Genomic DNA, 18,765 nt, shown 5'->3' with positions numbered 1-18,765 from the left:
TCACTCACTGATTCTGTTTGAGGGGCTAAGGCCAAGAAATCTCTGCTGCCAACACATGCTGCTTTGAGCTGCATTCTGCGATGTTCTGTCATTTCAATGACCAATGTCAAGACCAATGTTTATGGAAGAACAAGAGTTGATGTCTTCAACAAGGAACGAAAATCTAAAATTTTCCCATACTAAACAGGCCATTCCACTCTGAAGGCCTGACACATGCATGGTGTCTTTCTGAGAAAAGCAGCTGCAGGGGGCGGGATTCCCTGGACATAGATACTCATGTTTTCCACCATGTGACCCTGCCCCAGCCACCGTTAATTGGACAAGGGACTGATGCCTAATACAAACAAAAATAGTCCATTTAAAGGCCACGACAAAAACTTTTCAGTAAGGATGGTCGCTGGCTGAACTAATCAGATTCTCTCTCTGGGTGAATTTGAAGGCCAGACATCCAGAAAGATTTGGCAGGGTGGAGTTGCACAGGATGAGAGAGACAGAGAGAAAGAAGGGATTGATGCAGTCACTTGCCATGAGTAAGAAGAAGCCCAAAAGCGAAGCAGATAAGAGTAGAGGGAACTAGTCCAAAGGGGTCAATATTCTCAGAAGACATAAAAGCAGATAACTTGAATCACTACTAGGACAGCATATTAGAGTGCAGGCATTGTGTTCTGATGCCACTTTAAATCCTGTTCTAGTTCCTTGAAGCCTGAGTGAGCAGCTCTATTAAACTGTCAAATAATGTATTAGTTGAATGTAAATGAATAAGACCATGGTAAAGTCAAGAGGGAAATCATAGTATTCAAGAGGTGGACCATTTAATATGCAAATTGTCTTTTGTATATTTTCAGAAAATGCCCAGGATTTTTGTTTTCTGCTTATGTGAGAAAGTATTTATAGATAGGACAGATAACCCACACTTCAAATATGTAATACATATATATCAGTATAAAACTCTTTCGTTATTTTCTGTCATTCTTATTTCAATGGGCATCTTTATATTTAACTACCACTAAAAGGTTCTCATTTTCTTGGAAACTGAAAGAGCTGAATGATTGCTCATTTCACCAGGACTCTTTAAAATAAAATTCCATAACCTTGAGGTAACTTGAGTGTGTTCCTGCTCATGGCCACCTACAAAAACATAAGACAAAGGCGAAGAGGCAAGTGAACAGGTGGTAAGTTTCTGTTGCCAACCAGAAACTGCATGTACATATATGTTTGAATATATTTTCTAAAAGAATAAAGAATAACCAGCAGGAAGACCAAAATTAGTCTTTCATAGCCCACCTTCCTATTTGTAGTTTAAAGTTTGTTCCTCCTTTCTGCATCTATGCTTTTCCTTGCCAACAGCTTATACCATATGATCCCTATAAAGAGTGCAGCAGTCAACTGAGAGTCTAATGACACCTCACCTTAATGAGGTGCTGATGGATCAGGATGACCTGCTCACACCTCTCAGACATTCTGGAAAAAATAGAGTGTAAAAATAGAATGAACCTCCAACTGTGTTCACCAGTTCTAATTTACCATGAGGACAAATGTTAGGCATTAAAGGTCAGCAGAGCTTCTGGTGATCCTCACTGAAGCAGAATGTTGATAGCATTTAACAGAGTTGCATTTAAAGATCACGCCTACAGATATTGTAATTTCTCGTAGCTGCCCAAAATACTACTTCTGTAAAGTCAAAGTTCAATTCATTTCTTGACCAAATGATTCTAAAGTATATCTGGAAGACTAAGCTGGTAAGATCCACCAATAAAATCCTAAGGAAAAAATAACAGTAATTATTTCACAGTATGGCTTTGCCTCACTAGATATTAAATTGCTTTATATAACTACAGCAATTAAAACTCTGTGATTTTGGTGTAGACCTCCAAACTGAGATATTTTTACATAATCACACCAAAAGGACCCTGCTATCATATAAAAAACATTTTTTATTACCAAGAAATGTGTATTGAAAAAATTCTTGACCCTTATTCTATCTTTAACCCTTAAACCAATGAGGAAAAATATTTACTTTGTTTAATACCACATTGTTGGCATTTTAAAACTAAATATATATCAGTTTTATTATCATATTAACTCAATAAAATATTTCAAAAGCCTGTAATAACTTAGCCTCCAATAATATATTTATTTCATCCTTATTAACTATGATTATAAATATAATTAACATAATCATTGAACGTATTGAATAAATGGTCATCATTTATATGAGGTCTGAATATCCCCCCATTCCCACATCTACTGCTCTGTTGTACCTACTTTGCATTAATTCAAATAGATTTAGAATAATGAGAAAGTCCACAAAAATGGATATGTGTATCTTTTAGATTTTCAGTAAGTGCCATTAGTAAACAGTCAAATCACTCACTAATTGAATGTAAATGAACAAGAACATAGCCACATCAAGAGAGAAATCACAGTATTGAGGGCCAGACCATTTAATATGTAAATAAGAAGAACTCTCAGAAGATGCACAGATTTCTTTGCTTACTTGACTTCTCTGATGAAATATTCATGGGTAGGATAGATAAAGCATATTACATATAAATAGGTAATAGGTTAGGCCAGTGAAAAACTTTTTCGTTATTTTCTTGCTTGGTTCGTGAGAGAAGGCTACATGCTGGTTTACAAAGTGGATATTTTACCAACCCAGAAAGAATAGTCCTTCTCTCAGTAATCCTGGAAAATGATTACTTTTGGAACAGAAAATGAGTGTGGAAAGGCCTAAAGAGCTTTGTTTGTGAGTACAGGGAATGTGAGGGAGAAGGGTCCAGCAGTAGGGTGGTGATAAAGACAGACATGGAGCAACTGGGACACGGAAGTTCCGTATTTTGCATATGGAAGCTACTATGAGAAGAAAAATAGTGCAGCATGCAGGCAGTCAGTCTCTAGGCAGCAAGTCGGGTTCAGCCACTGTGGATTTCTCTGGTCTTAGGAAGTACATCTGGATTTCCCATTGCTAATGATTTGAGAGCAGCCAGGGATGAGCCCAGGCCTTGTGAGAACTCTGTTCTCTCCCTGGAATGGACAAAGACATCGTAGGGGACATCAGAAGAGGGTAACGATGGCCAGAGTTGGCTCAGGAAGTAGATGAGGGAATTTATTTTACATAGTACTCACGTATGATTTATATGTATCATTGCTCTTTAGTCTGTATGGAAGCATTGTCACTAGAAAACAATAATATCAATATTGACACATTCAAATGGCTGCTACAAAAGCATAACATCAAAATTTCATGTACCTTACAGAAAAATGAAACAGAATATGTGACGTTTTTATTTTATTTTGATTTTGCCACAAAGCCCTTTATTCAAACAAAATCCCACACAGAAGTCCAAAGTTTTTTAAAATATAAAAGCTGGTCTGGTAAAAGGAGGGCTGGGAGACCTAGTCTTCGTGCTTATAGCAGACTGATCCTCTCCCCTAATTCCTCTGAAGTCACATTACAAAGGATCTAAGGAACCTTCAGAACTCTGCAAGTTAATATGGAAAAAAAAAGTCACTGGAACTGCGTCTAGAAACAGACCTAAGGGTACTTGGGAATTCACTTCCTTAGTGGTATTTCAGATAAGTGGGAAAGAACATACAGAATAAATACATAAGGAGAAGGAGCCAGGGAAAAATCTGGAAGAAACTGTATCCAAATATTAGTTTGTATTTATTTTTTGATGATTTAAACATTTTTTGGAAAATTATCAGTGATTCTTAACTTTTTGCTTTCCATCTTTCCACGTGTTATTGTGTTATTTTTATTACACACAAAGAAGAAAAGGTAGATGGAAGAAAAGCCAGAGTGTAAAATGAGTCAGTTTGAGGCAAATCTGAGAACTCCTTAGTGACTGAGATATGAAAGAGATAAGGTTCCAAGTGTGAATGAAATCAGCAGCTTACATTTATCCCACATTTGCTGATTCTCTGCCCATGCAGCCTTCAGCATCCAGGGCAGACAAAGGGTGGTAACTGTTGGTGACGGGCTCTTTGTCAGCCCTGGTCTCTGTGGAAACAAGGTGAAATGGGAAACAGCATATTTTAGTATTTAGGCTGCAAATTCATCAGAAGTGAGAAGCCTGGTGCTGTGTCTACATATTACTTTTTGTCAAGTCTTTCCTTTTGTAAGCACTTTCTCTTTTGATGGGTAATGTTTTTTCAATTTTTAAACAAGTTGGGTTTTTTTTTTTTCACTCTGTGAACAACCAAGAGAAGGAAAAGCTAAAGTAGTACCTATTTATTTGTCTTCCTAGGCTGAAAGCAACATCTTGCAGAATTACCATGGAACCATTTCCTCTAGACAACACATTACAGAATAAATGGAGATAATTAGAAATAGTCAATGTGCTAATTTTTCAGTATTTGTTTAATACAACTGCACATTGGTGCCTTTATTGTGCTTGCCATCAAATTGCCCTGGGGTACCATTCTCAGAGGCAAAGGCAGATGATGTTTCATGTTAGTTTATTTTCTGTAGTTCTCCCAGTATTGGACGTGAAGTGGTTCAACAGGAATGCTTTCCAGCTGCTGCTGCTGCTGCTGAGGAAAGAAGCCACCACTGGGAACCTGCTAACAGGGAAACACATTGGGTCACACTCCTGTCAGGAAGTTATTCTTCCTGCCAAAGAGGGAATTTAAAATCCTCATGTCTGTCCACAGAGAATCAATATTGGCCCAGAAAGAAGAGTTACCTATGAGGAAGACAGAACGAATGGTGGTACAATTAGTCAAGCTGTCCTTTAGCATCTTGCTGAACCTAAAGGAGGGAATCAGAATTTTTTATGGAAATCTATTGGTAAACTCAGTACTTTGAGCATTTTTGGTACAAGCAAAGACTAAAAGCTATCTGAGTATAATTGTTGGAAGTCTAAGCGACAGAGGGGACATCAGAGAGCAGATTGTCTTGGATACACAAGAGGGTTCCCAGAACTTGGAAGAGAAATCCCAGCTGGGCCAGCACCTTTCCCTTGTATATTCTGGTTAAGGGTCATCAGCATTTCCTTGGTGACAGGATCGGAGGCAGATTTCAGAATTCACTGTGTATCTTTTCAGCATGTTGAATAAACTGCGTATTGTTCTCTTTCACACTGCTTTTTCAGGGACTCTCAGAAAACACATTCAGTAATAGCTAAGGAATCTGTTAGGTATTATAAAATCATATAGCAATGACTATTATTTTTAAGTACAGATTTTATAAAGATATTTTATAGTCTTTATTTGTAGTTATAGTGGTCCTTCAAAGTACATTTTTTGGAACCCCAATTATGGTGAAGAGAGTGAGGCATTCACCACAGGGGCAAGCAACATTTAATGGGGAACCAAAAAAACTCAGCACTCAATGTAAATAATATTTTAATGAAATATTTAAAAAAATTAATGCCAAGCATTCAAAAAGCATAAACACCATAATTTTAAATAAAAACAGGCTGTTTTGTTCAACAACTCTGTATTATTATGCAACAGGAACAGTCATTTCCAATCAGCAGCATGCCCCACCAGCCAGTTTATTAGGGTTGATAATGTCAAGCAAACAGATTGGGCAATGCAGAGCTTTAAACAGAAGTCATGATTTGTCCCTGAAAAGCTTCAATTAACTATTCCCATTTGATTCACAATAAAGGGGGCTATTTTGATATAGGAACATGCAGTCTTCGTTTTGTTTCAGGCTCCGACATGGCTCAGCAGGGCATTCCATTTTATTAGTGACATTTTCATGAAGCTTAGAGAAGTGAGCTAACTTGCCAAGGTGATGGAAGCTAGTGAGTGTACAGGCTGGAGTTCCATCCTGGCTCATATCGTCTTGCTAACCATGCCACATCACATGTACCGTGGTCAACTGTGTTGGGCCAACATTCCTTCATATTATATTTGAGATTCTGACTCTCTAGTGGGCAAATCCATGTAAGGAGCATGTCTCAAATATGCAGAGCTTCCCAGTGGGTATGGTGGGCCTCAGGGGCACCAGTCCTGTTAACCTTGGAAGCAGCTGGACAAGGCCTAGGTCGCTGGTGACTTGTTTTCCTCTGACACAAATCCTTTATGCCTTGATGCATTGTAAAAATAAAATTATGTCTACCTATCTATTTATCTATCTATGCACATACACCATGATGTTGAAAAGGTTGGAATGTATAGAATGCTGTCATACCCACTTTCATTTCTATTTGAGAGCTCTAATTCTTTAACATTCCCTCTGTACTGCTCTCCTGCCCTGTCCCAGTAGATTAGAACTGTAATGTTCTGATTCGGCAATTTGAAGCTAGTGATTTCTATAATTATTACATCATTCAGAATATCCTAATTCCTCCTTTCATTGCCTCTTGTAGTATCTGTGTACAATTTTATCTCCTTCATTAAAACTATACAACACTTCTTTGAATGGTTGGACCTTGGATTGTCTCTTTGTACATCTTCTTCCTTCTCCCTCTTCAACTCCAATGTCTCACATAGTGCTCTGCACAAATTGAGTGCTTAGCAAATGTTAATCAAAGTAAGAATCAGAACAAGGAAGTGTTTCTTTGTGTCCTCCTAAGGGGATATGTAAGGAACATGTAAACATGTACAGATCTATTTGGAATCCTTAAACTCTAAAGATCCAGTCAACAATTCCTTGTCATCATCTTTGTATTAGCTACTTCAAAAATAATAATTTATGTCATAAGAATGTATAACTTACATAATACAAAAACAATAAAAAAATTAAGTCCAAAACTAAACATTGACTTAGTCACTAAAACCATTATTCAAATGACAATCGCCCTCCATTAAGGTGCCCTGTTGAGAGATGATACACACAAAAGGGTTCACTATATGAGGTGCTGTTTTAACATGAAATGTATTAGCAATAATTTAAAACATTGCTTGAAGTTACTTTATACAACTGCAGCATGCTTTCTAATTTGACTTCCATGAGGTTGTGATATGCTGGTAAAGGTAAACTAGCTTGAGGGTTAACATACTCAAAGGAGAAGAGCAGATTGTATTATTAGCTGTGCTTACCTCGGCGTTTTGGTTTTCTTTTGTTTTTAAAATCAAGACTTTCTCTTATTGCATACCTCAGTGGGAGTATAGTTGCTTAGTAACCCTGCACTGACTAGGGGCTGTTGCTCTCAGAGCTATACCCGGGAGGAACCTGCGTGTGAATGAGACGGCTGTCAGCAAGCCTACACTCAAAGGATTTACCCGGTGCAGAGAGCTCCAAGAGAACACCAGAGCCCCTGGTATTCTGGTTCACTTGAATTTGTCCTCCTGCCTATTCCATATTTTTTTCACACATATAATCATTTGTTTGCAGTCCGGAAATATAAAACCATTCAAGAAACGGAGGCCCAACTATTGGTAAGAAACTTCTAATCCACATTCGGTATCTCACAATGTGTGTGGCAAGCAACTAAGTGATTTATCTTGCTCTCCTATGTCTGTTTGCTTCCTAAGTTGTGTGTCCTTCCCGTTGGATGGAATCCATCTGTCGCTCTGCTTACAGTGTGCTATGAGCATTTGAAGTTCAATGCTAATAGAGAGGAAACACTTTTTAAAAAGTTCCTTTTTTTCTAGGTTGTTGTTGTTTTTTTTGTTCAGCAATTCAGCAATTATTATGTTAGAAATATCAAACAATAATTCAGAAAAATAAAAAACAATGGAGGCCACCATTATTGTGGGCTTACTGTGGGTGAGGCACTGTATTTTACATGTATTGTCTCATTTGGTGGTCATAACAATTTGCTGTTGTATATGTGTGTTTGTGTGTGTGTATGTTGGGAGCGAGGTCCTATTATTATCTCAATTTTACAGATTGGAACCTGCAGCTTAGAGATGTAAAGTCACCTTCGAGGACACACAGTTAGTGATTTGCAGAGCTAGGATTGAAGCCAGGAAATCTTAATCACGATGCCAAACTATGTTGTTAAAATTACTTTAAATTACTTAGTTCAGTGAAAGGTAAGTTGTTTATAGCACACATTGTTAATGCATGCCATGTAAAGGTCCAGTATGAAAATCCAAATAACTCAACTGTTGTCTTGGAAATATGCTCAGAATAAAAGAGCCTCTGGCTGTTGTTCATCTCAAAAAAAAAATGTGGTTCAGCAAGAAGGTTAAGAACACTATCACTTTGCAGTAACACAGTATCACTTTATGGCAGAATTCTGGGTCATCAGAATTTTCCCTGGATCATTAATAAAGCACTGCTTGTCCAGACAACCCATGTTTATTGGTCCCTCTGAGGGAGAAAAGAAAAAAGGAGGGGAAAGGTCGTAGAGATCTGTGAAAGAGGATCTTAGGGAAAGAGACCAATCAGGGCTTCTCTCTGTCCTGGTGGAAATGAGTTCCAGCTCCTTTTTTGTTCCTGCTCTAAGTTACTTGGCATCCTTTTCTTCTCTCTCTTGTTTCTATTAACCTCCCTCAGGGCAGAATGATAGTCACAACAGCCAATTAGGGAGACACTGAAGGAAGAAGGTGCTCCACAGCTCCTTCATTGTCCACAGAGAAACAATCACCTCAGTGGGAAGGTGGTTTTAATTGGCCCTATTCCTTTCTTTTCCTCTCCTTTCTCCCCATCAATACCCTCTCAATCAAGTTCCTTGGCCTAAAGCTAGTGAGTTACCGGGGAACCAGAAAAGCACTAATAAGCTACCACTCAGGTGGTTTGAATTATCGTACAGGCAAAACTCAAGTATTCTTCTGGGATATGCTAGCTCTCGTTTCTAAGCCCCATATGTACAGCAGTGTTTCCAAGGTGAGCACCTTGGACCACCTGCGTCAGGGTCACCTGGGAGCTTGTTAAAAAGGCAGATTCCTGGGCAAGGCCCCAGATTCATGCAATCAGAATCTCTGAGGGTGATACTGGGAAGTCGGCATTTTTAACAAGCTCTCCTGGTTGTTCAAGAATACATCATAGTTTGAATACATCATCGTTTGAAAACCACTGCCTTGCAACTTGCAAAGTGCTTTTACATACATCACTAGACTCAAACATCAAATTCTTCAGAGATTTATTTTCTTATTCCCCTTTTTGTGTTGCTGTTATTTTCCTCTCTAATCAGTCTAACATCTCAAAATCAGTAGGTCTTCTGTTAAGAAGACTGAATAAGCCAGAGTCAATTTTTCTGCCAAAGATGACAATAAAAAGAAAATAAAACAACCATTAAAAACCATTTAAGATGGGAAGTCAGATGACTTCTAGTGGGGGACCCAGCATGGAAGAACTTAGTCTTAACTGACTCTGCATAATTTCTGGAGCAAGACTGAGTTCAAACCCTACTTTGTCACTTTGCCTCAGCTTCCTCGTCTGTAAAATAAGGGTAATAAAGCACTTACCTTATAGAGTTGTTGTTAGGGTTAAATGAATTAATAAAGGTGAAGTGCATAGGATGACTTTAAAGGGAGAGTGGTAGAGGGGATCTCCGATTTTTAAACAACCAGATCTCACGTGAACTAACTGAGCAAGAACTCATTTGTCACCAAGGGGATAGTGGTAAACCATTCATGATGGATTCATCCCCATGATCCAATCACCTCTCACCAGGCCCCACTTCCAACACTGGGAATCACAGTCCAACATGAGATTTGGAGGGGACACAACCAAACCACAGCACCTTCTTTCTAGAAACAGTTCAGTACTGAGACAGTGCACATGTAATCCTATTCCTCAGGAACTTGCTTGCATATGCTTTTGTTGGACACTCACAAAACAGCTACAATGTAGGTGTTATTATACTACCGACTGGAAAGTATAGGCCAATTAAGATAGAGGACCATCCCTTACAGAGCCCACATGCTACTTGAGGATCAGGCACACACATACATACATGATGATAATGGATGTGGGGGTAAGAGGATGTGGATTGGTAGTTGAGGGACATAAATGCAGTAATAGGAGATGCAGACAAAATGGAAAAATTAAACAAATCAACTCTCATAGACAGGGGAGGGGAGGCTTTTTCAGGTAAGACTTCCCACAGAAAATAATGTTTAGGCTTAGTCTTGTAGGATACGTAGAAGTTAAAAATATTAACTATTTCCTATGTGCCAGGCACTGCTCTGCATATTTTACACATTAATGCATTTAAGGCCAACAACCTTGTGAGCCTAGTTAGCCACTACCATCCTTTTACTGGACAAGAGAAAACTGAGGCACTGAGAGATTAAATAATTTGCCTAAGGTCACACCACTAATGAAGGCGCAGAGCCATATTGGGTGGCAGTTTTGCTCCAGACTCTGTAATTCTCACTTTCAGGCAAGGTAAAGGAGGTAGATAAAGTGTGCAGAGGTGAAAGAGCTCCGAACTGGGGACACCCCAAAGTCTGCATTGGAAGGAGAGAAGTGGCAGGATGTTAGGCTATGTAGCCAAGGGGGAACCCGTCACGAAGGGAGTCTGAGGTCCCCCTGGGAATGAACTTTTTTCTGTGGACAGTGGGTCGCCACAGGAAGGAGAGGGGCCTGATCAGATTGTTATAATAAAGTCAATCCAGCCTAGGCCAAGAGAAAGGGCCAGAAAAAGGAGACATTCTGCTTTTGTATAAAATTAAAACCGCCAATATTTACTGCCACATTTTCTTTCCAAGATACTAAGAAAAAACCCAAACCTTAAATAGCAGAAAAGATACAGCTGCTCTGGCCTATATGCAGAATCCTTTACTACTATCTTCTGCATGATATACATCTGTGTTTACTCAAGTCCCAGATTTAATTGGATTTAAATAAGAATCTGAGCACAGTCACCCAGAAGGCCTGACAGAAATAGAAGAGTATCAAGGGGTCGGAGAAGACATATCCTGTCTGCTTCTATAGAAAGCAGATTCAAGGATTCCCCACCTGCGTCTTCTTCCCCCTCCTGGTAAAGAGCTGCTCCTCATGTCACTAAGCAACAAATGTGCACTTGGGGAGTCCACATCTCATCACTCCCACTCCTTCTCTCTCCTCAAGAAGCCAACTAAATGCTATGGTTTGGATTTATTTCTCTTGTTATCTTTATCAAGCATGATAAAAATGCTTTGTTCTACTTTTGGCTCTCACAAAGAGCCTGTTTCATCATCAACATAACTGTAAAGCTAAATATGGTTGGGACGTTTGCCATCATTTTGCAGGTTTAGGTTGCCAGGCACACTTGCAGAACTTAATTCTTTGTTTTCTAACTACAGTTGCCTGACTGCTTTTCGAGGAAGCTCTTAGTAGGTGAGAAGTGACCCAGGTATTGTGGCCTCATGATCTGAGCATAAAGGCTTCATATGCTCAGGGTTAACTAGGTCTCTTTTCTTCATGACAGTATATTATGCTTTAGAAAAAAAATAATTAAAATATTAGCCTCTAATTCTGCTGCATAAAATAAGACTAATCGTTGCTAAAAGAGTGAAATTGAACTGTATGTGGCAACAGTATTTTTCCCTAATACTACCACTCCAGAAGTGTAGTATTAAGGAAAATGGAATTGTCCTCTGAGAACTAAACTATAAACTACATCATTATTCAGGCGAGAGACATGCAAAATTGCCCTAAGAAACATAGGGACTCACGGGTGAGCAAGATGAGACTCATTTGATTGAGGATATTCATATATCTAAAGACTTAATGAATTAATTAGCCTGTGGATGGTGGAGTATAAACCCAGCTGAGTCACTGGGGCAAATACTGGCTGTGGCCATTAGGAACTGTCCATTAGAGGCTGTGTCTTTTCAGACTCCTCCCAATATTCACTTGTAGAGAAGGAGGCACCCAGCTATCACAACCTGATGCCCCTAAACATTTGAATCATGCAATTAACTCCTCTCCGCTCTGATTCCATCTCTACCCGGTAACTTTCTGATGACAATTTGGCTTTCTGTGTAATTTACCCATGGGAAGAATACAAGTGTTTGGCTACCTTGGTTGTTATTGATTCTCAGTGAAAATTAACAGTTGCTATGCTGTGTTAGAGACTTGAACCTCCTAGGGCTTAGTCAGCATGAATTAGCACCCACTAATTGTCAGGGTTTGATAAGATGAGGTGTCTGGATGTGTCAGGCTGTTGGCAGGAAGATAACTGATTCAAGTGATGGCTCTTTGTGCGACCAGCGGTTTTCGATGGCCACACCTTGACAGCCACACAAGGTTTTCTTGTGACCCGTATGTAGATTTCCCACCCTCTGGGCTTCAATTCCATTCCATGATCTGCCCATCTAAGCAGTCAGAAAATTCTAGGAGCTCTCATTTATTGCCATTTCTCATACTTTGTTTTTAGGGTTTGCGTCCTCATCTGCCTTTCCAGACCAGCAGTTCCCAAAAGCCAGTGTGAGAACCATCTGCATCAGAGTGACCAGTCTGTGAAGATCAAGCATAGGAATGCCAGGACTCCACCCTAGATGTCCTTTATCTGGGGTGGTGCCCAGGAATCTATTTATCATGCTCCCTGGGTAATTCTGATAAGGAGCCACATTCCAGAATCCCTGTCTAGATAAGTAGTTCTCAAAATTGGCGACGCGATAGAATCACTCTTAGAAAATGTTAATGCCCAGGCTTTACCCCAGACTAATTAAATCCTAGTTTTTTTCTGGAGGTGAGACGTGGGCATGGGTGTTTGTAAAACACTCTCTAGATGAGTCTAATATATTGTGAGTGTTGAGAACTTTTGGCTCAGAACTGTGATTCTCAAAGTGTATTACCTGGAAACTTAAAATATAAATTCTCAGATTAACTAGACCCTCTAAAGCAGCAACCCTGGGGAAGGGTCCCAGCAATCTGTGGCTTAAACCTCTCTAGGTGATTCTGAGGCTTCATTGGTTTAGACTGTTTTGCAGAGCCTCCTCATTGACTTTCTTTGGCTAGTCTCTCTTCCCAGATCCATCCTCCACAATAAAAACATTTTTGCCTTGTCACCCCGCACTCAAAAGCATCCAGTGGCTCCGTACTGCCTGCAGACATCCTTTGCCTGGCATTCGTGCCTTCTCTGGTCTACCCCAACCCTAGGCTTCAGTTCACTAGCAGAATAGGAGAAACCAGGCTTGCTGATCCCTAGACAGTGGTTTCCCATTTTGCTTATGCTGCTCCTTTGGTAAAAGTCCTGGCCAGGCGTAGTGGCTCGTGCCTATAATCGCAGCACTTTGGGAGGCCAAGGTGGGCAGATCACCTGAGGTCAGGAGTTCAAGACCAGCCTGTACAACATGGTAAAATCTCATCTCTACTAAAAATACATAAATTAGCCTAGTGCAGTGGCATGCACCTGTAATCTCAGCTACTTGGGAGACTAGGGCAGGAGAATTGCTTGAACCTGGGAGGTGGAGGTTGCAGTGAACTGAGATCACTCTAGCGCACTCCAGCCTGGGTGACAGAGTGAGACTTCTTCTCAAAAAAAAAAAAAAATCCTGGAGAACAGGGAGCATGTTTGCAAATGCCACAGTCCCTAACCTGGCATTGTTCACAGAACAGGAAGTCCTTACACATTTGCAGTGTATGATTGTGCGAGTGTATGAGTGATTGAGAGATTTGGTGCTTGTCTTTAACGCGCCTCTGCATAATCTATCGCAGGTTCTCCATTCAGTCTGGAGAACAACTCACCTGAACCTTTTTTGTTTGTTTTTAAGCACTCAAGCCCATCAGGACATGTGCAATATTCTGTTCCCACATTAAAACAATCAGTTTGGTATGAAAAGTTCCTTGGGGATGGGTGACTGGAAGGAGGCAGGAGGGGACTCTTGGGGTATGGATAACGTTTAATTTCCTGATGGGGGTGCTGGTTACATGTGTTCTCTCTACAGGAATTTATTACACTAAAGACAATAGTTTGCATTTTTCTGCCTGTGTATCTTACTTCAATACAAAGTTACAAAAAATCTTTTCATGCAGTTGTTCTCCAGCTTCTCAAATTCTAATTCGACCAGAGCTTATCAAGCATTGGTGATGTGCCAAGAACAGGGCTGGTTGCTTTCATATTTTATTTGATTTTTACCTTCATAACTCTGTGAAGTGGGAACTGGCATTATTGCTTTTTACTCATGAGGAAGTGAGGCTTGCAGAAATGAAGAAACTTACCAAGTTCACACAGGTGGCCAGTGTCAGGATAAAACTGGAATCTAGTTATTATATCACAAAGTGCTACAGTCTTCTTTCCGCTCCACTATGACTCTTCAAGAGAAGTCTTTAAATGGAGTATATTAATAAAAAATTACAATGATTTTGTTTTTTATTAGAAATCAAAGAAAACATTAAGTTGCCTTCTTAGTTTTTTCCTTTTCTTTTCTTTCTTTCTTTCTTTTTTTTTTTTTTTTTTGTGAGATGGAGTTTTGCTCTTGTGGCCCAGGCTGGAGTGCAATGGCGCTATCTCAACTCACTACAACCTCCACCTCCCGGGTTCAAGTGATTCTCCTGCCTCAGCCTTCCAAGTAGCTGGGACTACAGGTGACCGCCACCATGCTTGGCTAATGTTTGTATTTTTAGTAGGGACGGGGTTTCACTGTGTTGGGCAGGCTGATCTCAAACTCCTGACCTCGTGATCCACCCACCTCAGTTTCCCAAAGTGCTGGGATTACAGGCGTGAGCCACCGCGCCTGGCCCTTTGCCTTCTTAGTTTTCATTCCAGATATTTTGTTTTCCTTTGTCTCTTTGCTAAGATGGAAACTGATCACTAGTTTAAGGCAGGTTTAAATGTTGGGCAGTTGAAGCATTGTTTAAAAGTACGGCAGAGTCCTGGAGGTCCCTTCAGCGCCAAGAGGACCCTGGAGGTCCTGTCTGCATCTTCCCTGCCAGATTTGAGGGGGAGAGGCCAGAAAAGCCAGGGTGGCAAGAAAGGAATGTGGAGGTTTTGGGCAGTGGCTATTTAGCAACTGCTGCAGAAGTATTTCAATAGTGCAGCTCCTGGTGTAGGCTGTGCTGCTGTGTGCAAGGAGAATACCAGCCCTGGGGTGAGTTGAACCTAAAGTAGAATATCATCCTGCCCTGCATACACACCTTTGATGATAAGAGACTTTTCTCAAGGAAGAGTCTTGGCTTTACAATTGGCCATCTTGACAGTAATGTACAATTTGTTAAGAATTTACGCTGATTTTTCTTCACTAATGTCTACAGCCTTCCTGATTATTCTACAAATTCTACCAAATCCTTGTTCTTTGTTGCACAATTAGCTGTGAAACAGACAGAAGTTACCTAGGGAAGTGTGAAAAGGAGTCCTTCTGCCCATGAGTGTAAGGCAAGAAACAAAAAGGAAAAAGAAGAGAAATGGTGTAGAGTAGAAAGCAACAAGCAACTGACACCAGGAAAGGTCTCCTGTTCCCCACAGTGTATTAATCATTTTTATACATTTGGTGCCACTGTTGCATATTGCTTTAATAACAGAATAAATGCTGAACATGAAACAAAATAAAATTAAGACTAAGCAATGGAAAAGGATTCAGGCCTGTGAGCTCAATCCAGCGTTGTTCCCAGTGAACTTACTTGGCAATCAAGAACAGTATATGACATCTCTGCTGTCTCAAAACTCCCACATAGTACATAGTTTGGAATGCTTGGAAAAAACTGGCCTGATCCCCAACGAAACCCACATGTTACTACTGATTTTCTTATATCCTCCAGTCACCAATTAGAAATTAGAATAAAAACAACAAGAAAGCAATTAAAAAATGGTCCTCCAGACGAAATAGACCATGTGGCTGCTTACTTCACATTGATTCTTCCTTTCCTTTTTCTAAGAAAACCTTCAATTTCATTCAAGTGTGTACCTCACCCCCACTTCAGAGGGAATCTCGATTAGTTAGCTAGCACCATCCAACAGAAATATAGGAAGCCATATAAGTAATTTAAAGTTTTCTAGCAGTCACATTTTTAAAAAAGTAAAAAGAAACAGGTAAATTAATTTTAATAATGTATTTTATTTAATCTAATATATCTGAAATATATTGTCAATATAATCAATATAGAAATTATTAATGAGCTATATTACATTTTTTTCATATTACATCTTTAAAATCCAGTGTATCTTTTTCACTTACAGTGCATGTCATTTTGGACTAGCCATATTTCAAGGGCTCAGTATGGCTAATGCTAATGGCCACCATATTGGACATCAACGGTCAAACCCATTTCACATTCCCCTGAAAACTATGATTGGTGTGAGGCCTATGATGGCCCAACTAGGCTGACAGCAAAGATCTTTCCTGTTGGCAAAGATCATCTTTCTCTCTTCTGCTGGCAAGAACAAGAAAAAATAAAGATCTGATCAATCCATGAGCCTTCTTGGGATTTATGAGGAGAACCAGACTTTGGATGAAACTGACATTGAAATGAGCAGGACGGAGAGAAAAATCCTAGGGGTTTGGTGAAAATACTGGGCTGCTGATTAAACTTGGAGTTTGACCTGACTCTAACTTTCTATTTAGTGAGATAATAATTGTCTCAATTGTTTAAGCTAGCTTGTGTTGCTTCCAGCTCAAAGAGTGCCAGCTATATACAATGTGCAAGCTGACATGCTGTCATGCTCTGACACTGATGAACACACCCCCACAAGGCTGTGAAGTAGTAGGGGAAGAACTAACCTGCATAGAGTTGGAAGGGGGAGAAAAAACAAAATCAAACCATATGGAAAGCAGTTGAATTCACTGCATTAAATATAATTTTTAAAATGTACAACATAATAGCCATATGTTTAAGTCAGAATCATCTGCAAAGCACGCATGTTCACTTTCTGTTCCAGAGTCAGGCGTCTGAATTCTGTGAGCAAAGCCTAGGGAAAAAAAACTAAGCCTATGCCAGATTTACAGGAATAGTTCTTTATAAAGACTGTATGAACTGTAATACAAAGTTACAAAGCTGAAGGCAAAGCTATTCAATAAAACTAAAGCAAGTGGCTCTCAAAAGTGTGGTTCTACGATTCCCACCTAGTGCTAAGTAAAACATACATTTCAATTAGAATTAGAATGTACTTCAGGTAGTAAATTATTAAATGACCTAGCACATTTTGATGTTTTTAAAAGCCCAAACTCCCAGCTGTGGAGAACAATGAGTCTTTAATGATAATTTATTCCCCTCTTGTTCCCATGATTGCTAGATAGCTGGGGGCCCTAGATACTTATTGGGCTCCAGGGACCCAATGTGGGCATTGTCAGAGGAGGATACCAATTAGCAGGTTTGGTTTCACAAAGAAGCAAAGATTGCCCTGAGGTGAAAAACTCTATCTCAGAGAAAACACCGTTGAACTTGAATTGTCTTTTTTGCTCATCTTTAGAAGTCAGCAAAGGATTTAGCCTCTCCCTCACCAATTCATTATCCACACTCTTCGGGAAAAAAAATAATAATAAAATAAAATATTTGCTCTTATTATGAAGGTGACAATAAAGACAGTAAGCTTACCACATACAGAAAAGAGAGTGACCACTTTCTACTAGTTTTAATGGCACTATCACTGCTTCCAAAAATTGCTTTAGGTCGCTTACGGCCCCTGGAGATAAACATCTGAGGATTCTGCATAAGGTCCTTAATGGGTGTTTTCAGGACAGCATAATTACCTGAGGCTTGTAAAAGTGAAAAGCATCAGCCTCAAGGTTCCTGAATAATGTATGGTTGCCTGTTTGTCTATTAGAGAGAGATAAGGAAGAACAAAAATCCAGTCACCATATGAATCACAATTTTACTATCTTTTTCATCCATTTAGTATTTCATTCAACACATTTGAAAGCATTTATTATGTACCAGGCACTGTACTAAGCACTTTAGATTCTAGCATGATTAAGACAGCAGAGTTCTACCCATTGAGATGTTCACAGTCTAGGTGGGGAAGAACATGGAGAATGAAGAATAAGCAGACCATTAATTCCCAGAGAGGAGTAGGGTTACCTCTGGGCCCCTGCGGAGGCCAATGAAGCTTTGCCTATGACCTTTAAGAGCTTTTCATTTTTCTCAGCAGCAGGGATCTGTCCATTCTATACTTTTTTTTTTTCTTCAATCTTCAAACATTTTATTACCTTTCTGGCTACATAGTGAATTCAGTGTCTTCATACTGACTGGTAGAAGATGGGAAGGAATTTTTCTTTCGCTTGGAAGTAAGTAACCATTTTTGGGTTGCTAAAGTCAATATTTAGCCCCTTCCCTGAGCAGCCCCTCCCCCCAATCCCTACGCTCTGGCACCCATATAAAAAACAAATAAATAAAATGTTTTAAAAAGTAAGTCAATATTTATTCATAAAATTATATCCTAGTCTTAAATAAGTTCAGACTTCAGAGCCAGACTGCCTGGGTTTGAAACCCAAGCTCTACTCTTACCAAATGTATGATGCTGACAAGTTGTCAAATCTCTGTGTTCCTCAGTTCCTTCATAATTAAAATGAAAAGTTCATAGGATAGTATGGATATATAAATATAAGTATAGACTTATTATGAGTATTGAATAAACGAACATACTAGCACCTGGCATACAATATTAATGGTATTATATCTCAATACAAGGGACTTACATTGCTACTTAGTGATTAGATTTGACAATCAATAAGGAAAATGAATTTAAACTTAACTGGTCCTTAAAAGTCCTTAGGAAGTGACATTTTTGGAGACCCACAGCCCACCTCTCAATATGTCTAGCACTGTCAATTTTTCCTTCAATGTTAAAACAAATTGTTGATTTCTCTGATTGAACATTAAGTAGTATAGCAGGTTTGCCTGTAGGGACCATGTCACACCAAAAGGCCACATTTTGAAACAACTTCATGTTGAGAGGCACCAAGAACTGAGCCTGATCTGAGAAGAGAAAACTTCCTTTTCATCTCATGGTCATTTAGTGAAATGGCAGGCCAGAACTGTGACCCAGTTTAAGT

The sequence above is a fragment of the Pongo abelii genome, chromosome 4, assembly GCF_028885655.2.
Source record: "Pongo abelii isolate AG06213 chromosome 4, NHGRI_mPonAbe1-v2.0_pri, whole genome shotgun sequence".
Classification (NCBI taxonomy): domain Eukaryota; kingdom Metazoa; phylum Chordata; class Mammalia; order Primates; family Hominidae; genus Pongo; species Pongo abelii.
This window is presented reverse-complemented; position numbering follows the sequence as displayed.